Below are 10,013 nucleotides of genomic sequence, written 5' to 3'. Positions count from 1 at the left end.
CCAGAGCACACGAAAAGTCCATCCAACCTTCCACTCGGAAAACCTGCAAGAAGGGACCACTCCCTGCTCAATACACAGTGTTTCGGGAAAATTTACCCTCGTCAGTCGAGTTTGAGTAGGCTGAGGAAGATTGTGCCTGAGAAGCACCATTTATATAGTGCTCTCCAGGTCCAAACATCACCAGGGATACAAACTTACAGAGACGCTCCGTTTGCAGCGCGACAAACACCTCGTGAGCACCAGTTAGCAGTGCGAGTCAGTGTCGCTCATGGACAGTGAAAGCTGTATATTGACACAGAGAGAGAGAGCGGGGTAAAGAGAGAGAGAGAGAGAGAGAGAGAGAGAGAGAGAGAGAGAGAGAGAGAGAGAGAGAGAGAGAGAGAGAGAGAGAGAGAGAGAGAGAGAGAGAGAGAGAGAGAGAGACAGAGACAGAGAGAGGGAGAGAGAGAGAGAGAGAGGGAGAGAGACACACACACACACACACACACAAACACACAGAGACAGACAGACAGACAGACAGACAGACAGACAGACAGACAGACAGACAGACAGAAGGAGAAAAGACAGAGATCCGGGATGTAACATCATCATGACATCGGCCGTTGCTGTGTATGTTGGATCCAAGGTAACGAAAAGACGACACATGGGCAATCTCCATGGTTCGAGTCGCGAGCGGCTCTAGATCGTCGTTAGAGGTGGGGGCCAGAAACCATGATTTTGGTTTGGGTGGGGGGCACACGCACACACACACACACGCACGCACGCACACACACACACACACACACACACACACACACACACATGCACACACACACACATATACACATACATACATACACACACACACACACACACACACACACACACACACACACACATGCACACACACACACATATACACATACATACATACACACACACACACACACACACACACACACACACACACACACACACACACCTTCCTTCCTTCCTTCTTCCACTGCCATGACTGGCTATGTGGCCCCATACGGGGCAGACCAGGAGACGTGTTGTCCACCGGGCGGGGAACGCCATACTCAGCGCGCGCGGGCCGCGCGAACAGCGTTACACTTGTGCGTCGCAATATCCTGTGGCCGACGAAAACTGCGCGCACAAGTGCCACAAATGAGGGGCTTCGCCACAGGCTCCATGCGGGACTGGACAATAGCGTCGACAGCGTCACGGCAGGTGACCCGCCATCCCTGTCGATCTTGGACGATGTCACCAAGCTGCTCCAGAGGAACGCCAACACACACACACACACACACACACACACAGACACACACGGACACACACACATACACACATACTTTGTACCATGTATATGCCCGTCACAAGAAAAGCACGCAAAGTTGTGGAAGTCAGGTCTCGCTGGACCAACCAGAATGGAGCTGCTACGGGCCTGAGCACGCAGCTTCCCCCAAGTTGCAGAAGGCAATGCAGTGCTGCAAGTGGCAGGCAATCCTACGTGAAAAATTGGCACATACACCTCCATATTAATAATTCCAACGAGAGAGCTCAGTTGAAAGCTCAGGGCCCTCACTATCTTTTTTGCCTAGGTTATCATGCATTATGCGATAGGAATAAACAACAGTTTTATTCGGCTGAAATAAAGGATACCAATAGACCCCACTTGTACTTGGCTGAAATAAATTGTTCATCGTTGTTATATCATTTAGTTTTTCATTTCGATATCGCACAAATAAAGAGCGCTTGGGCTTGAAGGCTAGAGAGGGCTTGACCGCCCAGGAGCCCTCGCTATGCTTAATATTTGCCTAGGTCATCATGTGTGTTGTTCGAACTGATAGAAACGTCTTTGCAATACAAAAACATGTGCATGACAATCAAAACTTTAGTTCATAAACGCACATCGATACATAACTCAAAACTCAAACTCTCAGACAGGTACATTCTACCAAGTAAAAGTAAATATAATAATAGATTACGCTTTGGTACTAGCTTATTTCATTTTTTTCAAGCCCTGTTTCAACATGTGGCCAGCAGTCTTTGCCAGAATGGTACGGAACATCAACGGAATAGGGCCAGGCTGGTGCGTAACATGATGATCACACCGAACAAGTTCGAGCATGAGAGCATGTATTTTCTCCTGCTGAATGGATGCCTGTGCAGCGGTCTCTAGCTGTCAACGCGTCTTGTCACGAAGGCGGTGAGTCTCCAAACGACGGGATATTTGCTCCGTCGTTTCTTGCTGTTGGCATAGCCTTTCGCAAGCACGGCGACTCTCGAGGCGGCGGGACCTCTCTTCTCCCTTCTTCTACTCTCTGTGTAGGCACTCCTGCCGACGCCGTCTGCTCAGAGCTTTAACACTGTCACCCCTGTCATTTTGCTCCTCCTCATAGTCCTCTTCTAATTATCTCAGCATTCTATTTATACAACAACTAGGACCATTAAAACACTGCAATCTACCCGATCCTTACATTCCCAGCCCATTAGTACCACATCCCTAAACTTTCGACCGATAGTACGACACGTTCTATGGTCTTTTGAAATCAAACCGCAACCATTACAATAATGCGATCTAAACCATAATGAGCGTTAGCATGCTAACGCAAGTTAGCAGGCAGTCCAGCGAGCTGGCCCGACCTGCACGCATGCGCGAGTCACATGGTCATGCGCCCTCCAAGATCCTGTACAATGTCTCTTGCATGTCATTGCTGTTTTCGACTTTCGGGCATGCAACTTGCGGAACATGCGTTCCCAAACAATTTCCTCCACAATTGTGCTCGCCCCGGTGTATCTTGCTAAGCTCAATGTTAAAAGTGCATTCTGCCGAATTCCCGTCCGCCCGGAGGATTGGTCCTTGTCGATCCGCTGGCAGGATCAATACTTTTATGAGAGTGCCCTGCCCTTCAGACTGTATTACGCTCCAGTCCAGCTATATGGAACTCTGTCGCATCCGCCAGTGAATGGATTATGTGCTAGCAGTTCGCACTCACACGCCTATTGCATTACGGGGAATACCTCAACTAACGTTACTTCCTCAGTGCATGCTCTGGACTTGTGTTAGCTTGCCAGCAATTCGCTATTCTGCTCCGAGCATTTACATACTTCGATGTTTCTCTGGCCCCAGCAAAAGTGGAGGGTCCAGCTCAAGTCCTGACGTTATTGGCATCATCCTATTACGGGGAGTGCCTCGACTAACGTTTCTGTCTCCATGCCTGCTCTGAACTTGTGTTAGCTCGCCAGCAACTCGCTACTCGGCGCCGCGCGTTTACATACCTCGGTGTTTTCTCTGGCGTCAGCGAAAGTGGAGGGTCCAGCCCACGTCCTGATGTTTATCGGCGTCATCCTGGACACCCGCCGCGCTAACATCAGTATGCCTATGGACGAACTTGCCGAGCTTCGTGATCTCCTTCGGGCCACTCTTCACACAGCTTCAACTACCCAATGTCAACTCGAGTCTCTTCTGGGAAAGCTCCCGTTTGCTACAAGAGTGATAGCCCCTGGATGCAAATTGCAGATTGTGGTCACTTGCCAACTGGTACCGGCAGCCGTGTTACCTGATCAAGCTCTCCAAAGAGTGCCTCAAAGATCTTTGCTGATGGCCTGAGCTCCTGGATTAGCGGAACGGCCGGTCCTTCTTCCTATACCCTAAATGGACGCCGTCCCCCGACTTGCTGGTATTCACTGATGCAAGTGGTGCACTTGGCCGGTGCTCGTACAATTTCGACCGGGGATAGGGCGATGGACAGTCAATCAAGCAGAGCAGCAATCGCAAAGGGTTGTTTGCAATTGTGGCAGCCCGCAGCACCTGGGAAAACTAGCGGCATCAGCTGCGAATGCCAATCGATGGGCATTTACAGCAACTGCGAGGATATTGCTCATCAGTTGTGGCTTTGGCCTGGCGTTGTACACCGGCCACTCGTTTCGAATCAGCTGCGGGACTCGATATTCAGAGAGGCGGGAAGGTGGAAAGCGATGTCTGCCCGAGTAACATTCGGACGCCACCTGCAGCCAAAGTATGGGTGGCTGCGGCAATGGCCTCAGCCCATGATATCAAGTTCTGACAGTCTTTACCTAGCTTGCACCGCTTACAGATTGCACGGGTAGCTGCACTTTGTGATCCGCTCCGGGAGTGCCGATTTATGGAATATATGCTCTCAACTGGTTATGCTTACCAATATATTTAGCATTTGGAGGCTCTACTCAGAGTCATTGGCGGCTCCATGCGGAGTCATTGGCGGCTCCATGCGGAGTCATTGGCGGCTCCATGCGGAGTCAATTTGGGGCTCCATGCGGGGTCATTCGGCGGCTCCATGCGGGGTCATTCGGCGGCTCCATGCAGAGTCATTCGGCGGCTCCATGCGAAGTCATTCGGTGGCCCCATGCGGAGTCATTTGCCGGCTCCAAGCAGAGTCATTTGCCGGCTCAGCTGCGAGCCATCTAGTGGCTCCAAGCAGAGCCATCATACCAGTTGCTCGAATCGGCACTCCCAGCTTAATCCAAAACTCGGTTGCTCTGTTGTGAGGTGGGGGGATGCTAACCTAGGAATGGGTTTGCTCCCCACACTGGAGCTAGCGCTATTCCGTCGACTTGACACTTGACAGACTCACGACTGCCATCCAGAGTCGCCACCACTATTTCTAAACCATACGGCTAATTATTTTAGTTAGCTATCCACTTACCGGTACAGTAAAACCTGTGACTACCGACCACCCCTTGGTGCCAGCAAAAGCGGTCTTTAGTAGCAGGTGGTCTTTAGTTAGAGGTTTGCACCGCGTGACCATATGTGGATCCCATTATATGATATGTATGTCAAAATGCAGCTAATACGATTCCCCAGGACTTGCGCAATGTCAGAAAGACGGAGAGATGGAGAGAGAGAGAGAGAGAGAGAGAGAGAGAGAGAGAAGATTAATTTTTTGCAGACTTCAAATTCAGCTGCTACTTCTGAAGCCAGGAGTCAAAATCCCTGGGGAAGTTTCGTTTCGCGCTGGGCTTCAAATTTGTTCATGCGATCAATCATACCGACTGTCCTTGTTGTGACTTCTGGATTGCTTGAACGCGATCCTTCAGCATCAGGACCTTGTGGTGCTGCTTTGTTTCTGGATTCCTTGATGCCATCGTCAATCCGTCTGTATGACTGGTGTGACAGAGCCGCCCAGTCTTCGTTTCTCCTCCGAGTAGTAACATCGACCAGAGAGCGCTTTCGATGCGCTCTCCAAGACGTTTCCTATCATGTTTTTTCTTGACAGCGCTTGAAATTTTGACAGGTGTAGTGCAGTCCACACCGACTCCACAGCCAAAATTACCTGCATTCATTTGTTCAGCTGTAGTATCGAAAGATTCTTTTCAGGACCATGGAAAATCAGTAAAATTTCAAGAAGGAGCTTCGAGCAACATTTGATTTCCTACATCGCGGTCGCTAGTTACGGGTCAAAAATTGTGTTTGGGACAGGAAAAGGCGGTCGCTGGTCGCGTTCAGAAGGTAGTCGCTAGTCACAGTGCATTTTGAATGTGAGACCTTCCGTGCCTGGCGAAGTGGTCGGTAGTACCAGGCTGGTCGCTAGTGACGGCGGTCTTTAGTTACAGGTTTTACTGTATATCCCTTACCGAAATTGTATTCTTGAACGCAATATTCTTCTTTCTTTTTCTTCTACTCCGTTCCATCAGCACTCGGCCGATAGCAGGAGATTGGTACCCACTGGGCTAGCATGCAGCAGCCAAAGCTGGGGCCTTTTCTTACTCCGTCAAACCCACTTCTTAAAACGAAACTGACGTGCATATTCACATTGCATGTTGTGAATGTCCCCATATTTGCCCCGACATCTTAGCTCGTACAGCGCTCCAGATACATCTATGCTACGGTGCGCACCGCATACTCGAATTACGGTACGGGACACATACGGGATACTGCACCAACCATGGCATGCCACGTGAACCACCCTACCAGACACCGTGACACGCACCGAATTACAGCGGTGTGGATACTGGCTAGCGCCAGATGCTACTAAAGTACAACTGAATAGCGTCTTTTGCATAGCTACGGGAATAATCTCATATCCCAAGTATTGCAGCTCTGCTAATAGAATAATTCTGGTTACTCCCACTCCATTTCTCTAGTGCTTATTTTTCTGAAAAAATATCATCTTTGGCACCAGAATGCTGCCACCAAGAGTACATTAACCAGAGTGTGCAGCCCAAAGAGAATCATCCCACGGCAAAGTTTATTGTTTAGGGTAGGGGTCAAACGGGTGTTCCGGGTACCTGGGTACCCGCCCGTTAATCTCAGGTACCGTTAGTAAAAGGGTACCCGTTTGTAAAAAAAAAAAAAAAAAGTTGGATTTCGATGATCCTATCGTATGCCAAGACTCAAAATAGGAGTGCGGATACTCTTTTCCTTTTCCTGTGCATTCCCGCTTTCGACTTTGTCAGGCAGGAGCAGGCTGAAAGACAGCCGTTCTCTCCACTCTAGTCCAAGTAAAAATCCTCGTACTGGAGGTTTTTGATTGTAATATGAGAAAATGCAAGACTTGAAACCGAGTCGTTCGAGGTGGCAGCTCAGTTACTAGAAAGTTACGATGGTTCTCCGACATCGACATCGAACCTGCCACAGTACTTGAAAATGAACTAGTGTCACCAGGCTGAGTGACCAGTCGGAGTGTCACACACGGCGATGTTCGTAGGTGGTAGCTATGATACTCATGGTTGTAGTTTGTTCCTTCAATCGACGAACTCGGTTTAGTTGAAAAGTTGTTCAAAATATTGCATACAAGATTACAGATTTGTGAAGATTCGTTTCACGAGTTCAACGAGCTAGCACTAGCAGCTAGCTGGCCAGCAGCACATCAGCTGTGTCAGGCACCCCAGCTAGCAATGGGTGCAAACATCTTCTGAATGGGAAGAGTACCAGTTCTCTGCGAACATAGCAAATAGGATTGGGCGAGATCACGGGAGTTTTGCTAAACTATTCTGTCCTTGCATGGCTTGAATCACATCGATCTGCAGTTGATTTGCGTACATGTATCAAAATACATGTAGCACTAGGACCATGTACGATTGTAACTGCCTGTGAAGTTATGTTTATGGGCAAATGTACGGATGACATTAATTTGGAACCTTCATTGCCATAATATTATCATGAGACACGAATAAATAGAATGCGAATCATAATGTGGTATCAAAATACAACCTGAGAATATACAAATTTAAAAATCATGATTTATGTGATAAATGCACACAAAAATAATATGGCTGCTAAAGGGTACCCGTTAACCCGCCCGTTAAGAAAATTACCCGTTCGTTAGTTAAAGGTACACCCGTTTGAGCCGTAGTTTAGGGCATAGACTCGCAGTAACAGGCTCACCTTTGCTGCATCACACACCGCTTCACACGGTCATCTACTCTATCACCATGGTAATTTCTGTTGCACATTGCTGCTTGTTAAACAAAAACGTAGAAAACACACCGAATTTCCAGGTAATTACCATGGTGATACGGTACTTTAGCTTGAACCTATTGTATGACGGGTTTTCTATGATTGATAATGACCCAGAGAGAAACTAAACCGGTATCGAATTCCAGTCAGCGACGCAATTCTTCTGAGGTGTAAAGTGACTTCAGGAATATGTTGCAGAAAACTGCGATGCATGCTGATTATTTACTGTGCCCTATTGTGCACAATATACCAGGTGTGTTACTCAGGGATGAAGTAGATGCACACACGTGCCGGGCATCACGGCACAGGTTAGGTTTGCTACTAGCCGCTGCAGTGTACTTGTGGTCCGAACTTGCACTCTACTCAACTCTGCATACGCAAAGAGTGCTGGTGCCGAAATGAACCAGAAGGGTCACGCGGCTGAGTGGGACGCAACAACACTGACTCTGTCTACCCATGTACACAGATATGATAGGGTATGCAGTACCTGCTCTAAGATTTAACACAAACCGGGTACACGTCTACCTGGCACAATTCCTGCAACACTGGGCCAGAGCCAGATGCGTTCAAGTGCGGCTACTGTGTGTCAGGGAGTCGTAAACTTACTTTCGACTTCCTGATGTACATGATTGTACATGTACATGTATGAACGTACTCGCACTGGGCACTCTGGCCGCACGCATCTGCACGCGTATGCAGCCTGTCAGTGGCGGTATACCCTCGAACGGTATAAAAAAGTATAGTACTCGACAGGACTTCCGACCGGGTCGCAGGTAACCCAGTGTTCTTTTTCCAAAAGGTCCAAGTACTCACAAACAGGGCCACTGACCCGGCTCTGGAGCAGACACTGGTAATCTAGGTCCAAGTTTGCTCGATTATGTTCTGACGCTTCATGTGCTTTCATAGCCAAGGTTTCTCACTTTCTTCGCAAGCTCTTTTAGTCTTGAGAGTTGACAACTGCTTATGGTTGTGTTGGCAGAAAACATGTCAGCTAATCTGACAACCGTCCAACCCCATTTTACTGGTAAGTAGTCAGCGAGTGGCTTTGATGGAGCCATACAGTACTAGAGGGGAAGTTACGCGGCATATTTGTGCTTCCTTTTTGAAAACACGTTCTCGCTCGAAGGGTTTCTAAACTTTATCCCTGCGCTCATTGATGGAGTTCATCGATGGAGTTGCCAGCGGCACTCTACAGAAGAACAATGTTGTCAAGTTTTTTATGAAAAATTGTCAAACATTTTCAAATTGCTATAAGTTTGGTTAGGGCCGGGTTCCACTGCGGCTCCGCAGCTCCGCTGCTCCACGGTACTTGGCTGCATGCAGCAGAGCGGCGCGGTTCCAGTGACACTCGCCATTCACGGTACCGCGATCGTGCTCGACGTTTTTTTTATGACATTTAGCCTGCCTGCGCGCGCGTGAAATCCAAAAAAAATCCTCGTATTCTGGCCTGTGCAACGAATTAAAATTCCCCCGAATAAAACAATTAAGTGCGGGAAACAATGCAAGCCGTGACCGCGGCTTGCATTTTTTTGTATCAAGCAGCGAAGCGAAAGCTGGTGATGAGCCGCGGCCTCGCTGGACCAGCTCGTAATGATGACGTTTCATGCCGTGGATGATGTGCGGCGGAGCGGCAGTGGAACCCAGCCCTTAGGCAAAGGAAATTTGTCATTTATTTGTTTATGCTGCATAGATGGAGAGCTGCACACTCTGGCTTATGGACTCTCGCCTACAGTGTAGTCGTACTGCTAGTGTACTGGCATTACAGAAGACACGAAAAACGAGAACATAATTATGGCGAGAAAGTAATTACTGGCTAAGAATTGCCCTAAGACTTACCGCTTCTCAGTGCTCCATACCAGGAAGTAGTACACTACCTACTCCCTGCTCCATACGAGTGTTCTCTCCTCATTCTCTGCATCCTTTACCTCAGGAGTCTCGTCCATTTAGCGGCTCAAATGCTTGAGCTCCGGATAGCGGAAAATAGCTCGTCGTCCATTAGCGGCTCTAATAGTACCTGGTCTGAAGTGTCGCAGTCTAGCACAACTATGATTTTTTCCAGGAGGGTAAGGGTTGCAAACCCAAAGAGACCCTAAGCTTCGTCTATCAAACAAAACAATTGCCCTAAAAAATGGAAGAGGAAAAGAGTGAGCGAGCTGGTCTGAGCGCGCTACTTTTCAAAAAATAGAAGCTGAAAGCCATCAAAGTCAAAGCATTCTGGCTAGCGCGTTTGTGTATGTCACGAGCGCTAGCGCGCTAGTCGCAGCAAACGCTCGCAGGCCAGAGTTAGCGCTATTTGGGCTGTTTGCCGCACGCGGCAGCTGGATGGATCACGTGATCCAAGCTGACAAATAAGGTCCGATGGTTCAGCTACATTGAGCCACAAGCCATGGAAACACGTGAAAGTAAGTCCAAAAAATCAGGTTTTTGAGCCACGTATTGGGCTGCACGGCGGCGGGCGAAGCCCGCCGCCGTGCAGCAGGACTTTTGCCAGCACCCTCGTGACGTTGCAGATATGTGGCTTGATTATTGTAGTTGACGTTGATTTAGTGACTTTGGCAAGTTTGAGTCGTGTCAAGAAGTCAGGTAGGATTCA

At 48.6% G+C, this 10,013-nt stretch overlaps 1 long non-coding RNA gene across 1 annotated transcript; it reads right to left on the bottom strand.

The window, feature by feature from the left end:
* Positions 1 to 336: 336 nt before the first annotated feature.
* On the bottom strand, positions 337 to 9,782 carry LOC135821402 (uncharacterized). The gene is made up of 3 exons (XR_010554343.1): positions 9,257 to 9,782; positions 962 to 1,250; positions 337 to 678 (listed from the first exon to the last, which is right to left on the bottom strand). It is a non-coding gene; the product is annotated as an uncharacterized LOC135821402 (long non-coding RNA).
* Positions 9,783 to 10,013: the final 231 nt, after the last annotated feature.

The sequence above is a fragment of the Sycon ciliatum genome, chromosome 1, assembly GCF_964019385.1.
Source record: "Sycon ciliatum chromosome 1, ocSycCili1.1, whole genome shotgun sequence".
Lineage (NCBI taxonomy): Eukaryota > Metazoa > Porifera > Calcarea > Leucosolenida > Sycettidae > Sycon > Sycon ciliatum.
Note: the sequence above shows the minus strand (reverse complement) of the source record. Positions and strands in the feature narration are given on the sequence as shown.